The following is an 8,049-nucleotide window of genomic DNA, read 5'->3' on the forward strand; positions in this document are numbered from 1 at the left end:
AAATTTACAAAACAAGATGTTATTAGGTGAACTATGACCATACAGAACCTTTGATCTCCTTAGTGTGTAGTTGCAGAATTGGAGGTGAACTGTGACTAGCCAGAACTTATGTAGTTAAAAGATAACTAATTTTCCCTGGAATGCACCTATTGCACCATATATCAGAACATCTCTAGGCATGTATGTAAATCGGGATTTTGTGCAACTAATAGTGATATGTTTAGCATCTCTGTAATGGCTTGGGAAAGTAGATTGAGATTATCCAAATGTGCTTAATTCAGTTCAATACTTTAAATTATTAAATAAATCATTATTGCTTATTTCTTTTTATTTAATTTATTTTAGATGTCTAATTATTCAAGAGTTCAAGACAACCTTGATTGTGTAGCCGATGATTTGGAGCATGAAGTTGAAGTTAATGATAATGAAAATGATTCGGCAACAATTGTCACTGGTGGAAACAAGCGGAAAAAGTCATCCTCATCCAAACCACCACTACCAAGGAAAAAAATGGCTCCAAGATCACCAGTGTGGCAACATTTCACTAGAGTTCCAAATGATCATACAAAGTGTAAATGCAACTACTGTGGTCAAAGATTTGAATGTGGGACAATCGGGTACGGGACTAGCACTTTGAGAACTCATAACCGTGAAAGATGTCAAAAGTTTAAGGACTTGCAAAATGACCAAACAATATTAACTCAAGATGTTGGTAGTGATGAAGTTGAAGCAAGAGGATTTAGTCAAGAAGCTTGTAGACGGGCAACTGTGAAAATGATTGTTCTTGATGAATTGCCTTTTTCTGTTGTGGAGAATCTAGGTTTTAGGTATTTTTGTAGTGTTGCAGCTCCGAGATATCTTCTGCCATCACGAAGAACCATTAATAGGGATACTCTTGAGATGTATTTAGAGGAAAAGGCTAAGTTGAAGAGTTTATTGGCAGGGAATAGCAGAGAGTATCTTTGACCACGGATATTTGGACTTCCATTACAACAGCTAGCTACATGGTCATCACCGCTCACTTTATTGATAGAGATTGGAACTTTCATAGGAAGATTATCAGTTTTAACACTGTTAATGATCATTCATCGGAGACCATTGGTAAGCAACTTGAAAAATGTTTAATTGACTGTGGTATCGAGCGAGTGTTTACTATAACTGTTGACAATGCAAGTCCAAATGAGGGTGCTCTTAGGTACTTAATTGATAGAGTAAAGACTTGGAGGGATGATGGCTTAGTGTTGAATGGCGATTATTTGCATGGTCATTGCTGTGCACACATATTGAATTTGATCGTTACTGAAGGGTTGAAGGAATTAGAGCAGAGAATAGTTAGTGTTCGGAATGCGGTGAAGTATGTGAGGTCTTCCACTGTTAGGATGCAAGCATTTCAAATTCGTGTGCAACAAGAGAAGATTAAATGTCGAGGAAGTATGATTTTGGATTGTCCCACTAGGTGGAATTCTACATATTCCATGTTGAATACGGCATTAAAATTTAAGTCGGCATTTGATCGAATGACACTTGAAGATAAGCTTTATGATGCTTATTTCAATGAAAAATAAGGTGGGAAGAAGAAAAGGGAGGGACCGCCATTGTACAGTGATTGGGAAAATACTCGACGCATAGTCAAGTTTTTAAAGACGTTTCATGATGCAACTTTGCAGTTTTCTTCATCTTTGAAGGTAACATCAAATCTTTATTAAATTTTTTAAAGTTTTGATATATAATAATATGATGAAGTTTATTTTAGCTTTATTAGCATTGTTTTTATTTATATAATAGAATACAAAAGACAATTAAAAAAAAGAAATTCTATCAGCTATATTATATTTTCTATGAGCTATATTTTTTTTAATTTTTGATATATAATAATATGATGAAGTTTATTTTAGCTTTATTAACATTAATTTTTTTTAGGTGACATCAAATATTTGTTACAATTTGATATGTCAAATTGAACAATCTTTGGGATCATTGTCCACTAGTAACGATAGTCTTTTGAGTTTCATGGCAATTAAAATGAAGGAAAAATTTAATAAGTATTGGGATAGTTGTTTCAAGGTAAATAAGTTGTTGATTGTTGCTTCCGTACTTGATCCAAGAGGAAAAATGAAATTCGCAACACATTGCTTTGAGAAATTATATGGCAAGGATAGTGCCAAATGTGTTGAGATGAAGGAAATGGTCAAGAATTTATTGATTAAGCTTTATGAGTCTTATAATGCACAATACAAACCGGGTGGAAGTGGGAATGCAAGTGGAAGTGCCAGCAGAAGCACAAGCGGGAGCCAAAATTTAACTATTGGAAGTGGAAGTGGTTCGAATTTTTAGGATTTGGGTGATAATGATGATGTTATGATTTAGTAAAGCGGTTGCGGTTAGTGAAGGTAGCCCGGAGTTATCAAATGAGTTGGATCTTTACTTGATGGAGAAGATTGAAAAAATTGCAAAAAGTAATTTGGGCACTAAATTTGATATTTTATTATGGTGGAGGGTGAATAGTGCCAATTACACAATCTTGTCATGTATAGTGATAACTCTATGAAATGAGAGTTATCATGGCACTTTTAGACTTAAATCAATACTACTTAGATAGTAAATTATGTGTTTCTATTGCATTTTTGTTACATTTTGCATAAATAATCATTTTAGTCAATCTTAATAAGTTTTGCTCGATTTAAAGTAATTTGTGCTCTAATTGTGTGCATAATTGTAGGTTTCCAGAAGCTTATAATTCATGGAAGGAATGCTATGCAATAGGCTTGCAAAAAAAAGGAAAGAACATGGCTATAAAAGAGTTGAAACAAATCTGGAACAGTGCAGTTGCTGTAGATATTGCTGTACCAACCATTGCTGTAGCAATCCTGGAACAACGACAGAGAAAATTTTGCGCGGGATACTTGCAGAATTGTGATATGCAGTTTCCTAATCTTACTTATGCACGCCCTAGGCTTCCGTTTACCCTAATTTTCAGTTATAAAAGAAGCACACATCATAAGAAATATAGGGGGCCGTCACCCAAGGAGAAAAACACAAAGAAACAAAAGAAAAACAAGATTCAAGAGAGAGATTAAGGGCTGCACAAGAAGAATTTGCAGAAATCAATTGGGAGCTCAATCCTTCTTATTCTTCTCTTGTTTTCTCATTTTCTATTTATTTATGGGGATGTGTTTCATGGCTGAAACTTTGTTCTTTATTTTTCTTTTGCAAATCATAAACTAAATTTATTTGTGGTTGAGTGATAAACAATCTTGATGGTTTATTGACTGGAAATATGTGTTGCTACATGTTTGCTGTAGTAGTTTGTTTTGATATTATTTATGTTTATTCATTATTTCGGTTGATCACCCATTTAATGATACAAGTTAGGAGAGAGCAGCAAAATGACATATCTTAGTAGAACATATTAAAACAATACTTAATCTTAAATTAAGTTTCCCGAATTGAGTTTTAACTTGAGTCCCAAAAGGGTCAAGTTTGATTTAAGATTAGTGATGAATTAGACATATGGATTCACCTTGTGGGGTAAATAGAACCTAAGCGTGTAATGATATATCTTATGTTGGCATAACAATTGATCACTGTTAGGTTGCATATACATATAAGATATCCAACATGCGACGACTGAGGATACATAAGGTTTCTGCCAAGTGCTGTAGCAGATACTACAGCAACCGAACCAAACATTAGAAAAATAGTCAAGACTATTAACAGAGTTTATTCACTCAACTACTTTATATTCCCATTGATTTTATCCTTGAGATTGACGTGATAATTTACTTTGTTGCATTTTATTTATTGTGTTTTTATTTTAATTAATATAATAGTTTCACCAGTTGTTTTATTTTATTTTAGCACAAAAATCTATACTATTAAGATTGTTGTAGCAAATCTGATAACATCAATCCCTGTGGAGACGATCTTGAATACTCATCACTTTATTACTTGTTGTGTACACTTGCACATTGACACCAATAGCATTAGTATTTTTAAACCAACAAGTTTTTGGCGCCGTTGCCGGGGACTGATTGTTAATTGTGATTTGTGAAATTAGTTTTAATGGTGCTAATTTTTTATTTTATTTTAATTTGTTTATTTTGTTAACTTAGGTGATCTAGCAACCCTTGCATGCGCAAATATAAATCTGTTGACTTCCAATTTGATCCAGAAATTGAAAGAACTGCAAGGAGATTGAGAAGAGAGTATTGGGAATTACAAGCTACTGTAGCAATAGATGATTTGCAAGATTTGAGAAACTTGAACCGTAGAGAGGGGATACAACCAGTCAATGTACATGAAGGTGTGAATGGACAATGTGTTCAAAGGCAACCAGGGAACAACAACATTATTCACATGGTGAACGATAGAGATAGAGCCATTCGAGACTACGCAGTGTTGACTCCTCAAGCCATACATCTGGGAATAGTTAGACCCGATGTTCAAGCTGACAATTTTGAACTCTATCCCGTGATGTTTCAAATGCTTCAAACAGTGGGGTAATTTAATGGTTTGCCAACCGAAGATCCTCATCTACACCTTAAGTTATTTTTGGAAGTGAGTGATATTTTCAAGATTGCTGGAGCATCGCAGGAAGCATTGAGACTCAGACTTTTCCCGTTTTCTTTGATAGATCGAGCAAGAGCATGGTTGAATTCTCTACCACCAAATTCTACCACTACATGGAGTGACTTGGCTGACAAATTTTTATTGAAATTCTTCCCGCCAACCAAGAATGCAAAGTTGAGGAATGAGATCACATCTTTTCATCAACTTGAAGATGAGAGCTTGTGTGATGCATGGGAGGGATTTAAGGAGTTACTCAGAAAATGTCCTCATCATGGTATTCCTTGCTGCATACAGTTGGAAACTTTCTATAATAGTCTCAACCCAAGCAATAGATTGATGGTGGACGCTTCAGCAAATGGGGCTTTGTTATCTAAGTCCTACAATGAGGCTTATGAAATTTTGGAGATGATTGCTAACAACAATTATCAGTGGCCATTAACCAGACAAGCTGCAGAAAGAGGAACAATAAGAGTCCATAATGTAGATGCCTTGACAGCATTATCAGCCCAAGTAGCTTCATTAACAAAGATGGTAAAGGCTATGGCTACTGCTCCAGTAACTGTTAACCAAATTTCTTATATGGCTTGCGTTTATTGTGAAGAAGGGCATTTATTCGAAAATTGTCCTGGGAATCCAACTTCAGTCAATTATGTGGGCAGCTTCAATAGACAAAACCAGGACAATCCATATTCAAACACTTACAACCTTGGATGGAGACAACATCCGAACTTTTCATGGAGTAATCAAAATCAACCTGCTGCAGCACCTAGTAGACAGAACAGACCTGCTCAACCACCTGGATTTTATCAGTAAAATCAAGAGCAAAGAAGCACCAATAATGATCATCTCAGCTCCCTTGAAGGTTTGATTAAGGATTATATTGTGAAGAATAAAGCGGTTGTCCAAAGTCATGCTGGATCTTTGAGAAACTTGGAAAATCAAATTAGACAGCTTGCTACAGCATTAAGTAACAGACCTCAAGGCAGTTTACCCAACAACACAGAGGACCCAAGAAGAGAAGGGAAAGAGCACTGCAAAGTGATTAACTTGAGATCTGGAAAGGATATTGATAGTTCAGTTGGTGTACCAAAAAGAAAAATTGAGTCCAACAAGGGAAAAAAAGACATTCAAGTAGAGAAAGAGTCACAATTTTTCACTTTTCAAAATGCAAATCAACACAGTTCTGCTACAACATCTGCAGAAAATTATGTTCCAACACCTAGTGGTAAGGCAGCTACAACATTAACATCAACAGAACCGAGTAAAGAAAAAGAAAAGCAGTCTGCACAACCTGCTGCAGCATAACAATTTAGACACCCACCACCCTTCCCTCAAAGATTTCAGAAGCAGCAACAAGATAAGCAGTTCAATAAAATCTTGGGAGTGCTGAAACAACTAGATATCAATATTCCTTTTGTGGAAGCTTTAGAGCAAATGCCAAATTATGCGAAATTTTTGAAAGATATCTTGACAAAGAAAATAAGACTTGGAGAATTTGAGACAATTGCTCTAACACAAGAGTGTAGCCGAATGCTTTAAAGTAAGATACCGCAGAAGATGAAGGATCCAGGAAGCTTGACAATCCCTTGCTCCATAGGCACTAAATACAGTGGCAAAGCACTTTGCGATTTGGGGGCTAGCATCAATCTCATTCCTTTATCAGTGTTTAAACAATTGGGAGTTGGTGAATGTAGACCAACAACAGTGACTTTACAACTTGCTGACAGATCTCATGCATATCCAGAAGGAAAGATTGAAGATGTGTTGATGAAGGTGGATAAATTTATTTTTCCAGTGGATTTCATTGTGCTAGACTTTAAGGTAGACAAAGAAGTGCCAATCATTCTAGGGAGACCTTTCTTAGCCACGAGAAAGACTTTAATTGATGTTCAAAAAAGAGAATTAACCATGGGGGTGAATGACCAGCAAGTTACATTCAATGTGCTGGATGTCATGAAGAGTCCCGATGAGATTGAAGATTGTAATTTTATCAGTGTTATGCACTTTGTTGTAGCAGAGAGATTACACAGTTGCTGCAGTAAGGAAGAAATCAATGCTGTAACATTTGAAGAACTTGATGATGAAGATCATAAAGCAGCTAATATAACATGGTCAGGGGAGAAGCAACCCTTTAGAATTGACGAGCAAATCCAGCAAAGGGAACTCACTTCAGACCAACAAGAATTCAAGGTTAATGGGCCGAGAGTGAAGCACTATATGGGAGATGATATGAACAGCCTAAAGAATGATCGGTTCTTGAAGGATCTAGGTTGAGGAAACAAGAAAGGTCAGGCTAAAAGACCTAAAATTAAACGCTAATTAGGAGGCAACCCAATAAGGGAAGTTGTTTCAAGTTTTTATGGCATTGAATTTAACTTTTAAATTATTTAATTTGTCTTTTCATTATTTTAAATGTGCATCTAATTTTTTTTATGTCTTTATGTTACATTACAGCAAGTAAAAAAAATTATGGGCAAAAAGAGCAGGAGGGAATTGCTGCAGCATCACTTACAGCATGACATAGAATAGAAGATTCTCAAACAATAGAGGCATTTCTTGCTTTTGCAGCAGCAAATGGATTGATCAGATTTTATGATAAGGAGCGTTTGAGAAGTGGATCAAATAAGAAGTGACCCTTTACAGCCTGTGCTGCAGCATTGCTTCCAGCAACAGGGCAGTACCCCTAACCACTAGTTTATTTTACTTCTTGCTGCAAAACTTTTCTTTCATTTAGTTTTAATTTTCTGATTCATTCTGCATGTCCTTTTATGTAGTGTATGCATGTCCGGTTTATGTGGTTTTATTTTGTGTGCTTGTGAGGACACAACACCACTCAAGTTTGGGGGGGTTGTGTTTCTGAGTGCATGTGTTTATGCTTGTGTTGTGTGTTGTATGAAGCTCTGTTATCTAATATTTGTGTATGGATTTGAAAACCTAATGAAGATAAATTGAGTGTTATTTAATATTTACGAGAATGCCAAGTAGAGATAGTTATAGATGGAGGTTGAAATTTTGTCCCGACACTTAGACTTTGGTTGAGTTTTATGAGAATGCTGTAGCAGAGCCAGGAAAACAAAAAAAAAAAGAGTAGAAAATATCTCAAGTTTGGGGGAAAATTTTTGTTGAACTATGCTTGTTTTGAAATAAATTTTGCTCCGATGGCTTAAGTTGCTGAGTAATCAAGGTTGAGTATATACCCCATATCCAGACTTGAGTCCAAAGGCAATAAGAGTTATAAGCAGTGCTGCAGCAATTATATATTGAAAAAAAAGTGATTAAAGAATGAAAAATAAAGAGGTCCGCTGCTTAGGATACTAAGTAACCTGGCCTGTTCATGAGCCCCATGTTCGGCCTTGAGTCAAAGGCGTCCAAAGGTATGATCTAGATATAACATCCTGGATGTGTTGCTGCAGTAACTCTGACATGTACTTTAAGTGAGTAATTGGGTGTCGTCATTACAAGTGATAGGTATTCACATGA

The 8,049-nt window shown here is 35.8% G+C and overlaps 1 non-coding gene across 1 annotated transcript; it reads right to left on the minus strand.

Moving 5' to 3' along the window:
* Positions 1–4,740: 4,740 nt before the first annotated feature.
* LOC112097093 lies at positions 4,741–4,847 on the minus strand. The gene has a single exon (XR_002904750.1). It is a non-coding gene; the product is annotated as a small nucleolar RNA R71 (small nucleolar RNA).
* Between the last annotated feature and the right edge of the window lie 3,202 nt (positions 4,848–8,049).

Source organism: Citrus clementina, unplaced genomic scaffold, assembly GCF_000493195.1.
Source record: "Citrus clementina cultivar Clemenules unplaced genomic scaffold, Citrus_clementina_v1.0 scaffold_7, whole genome shotgun sequence".
In the NCBI taxonomy this organism is placed as follows: Eukaryota; Viridiplantae; Streptophyta; class Magnoliopsida; order Sapindales; family Rutaceae; genus Citrus; species Citrus x clementina.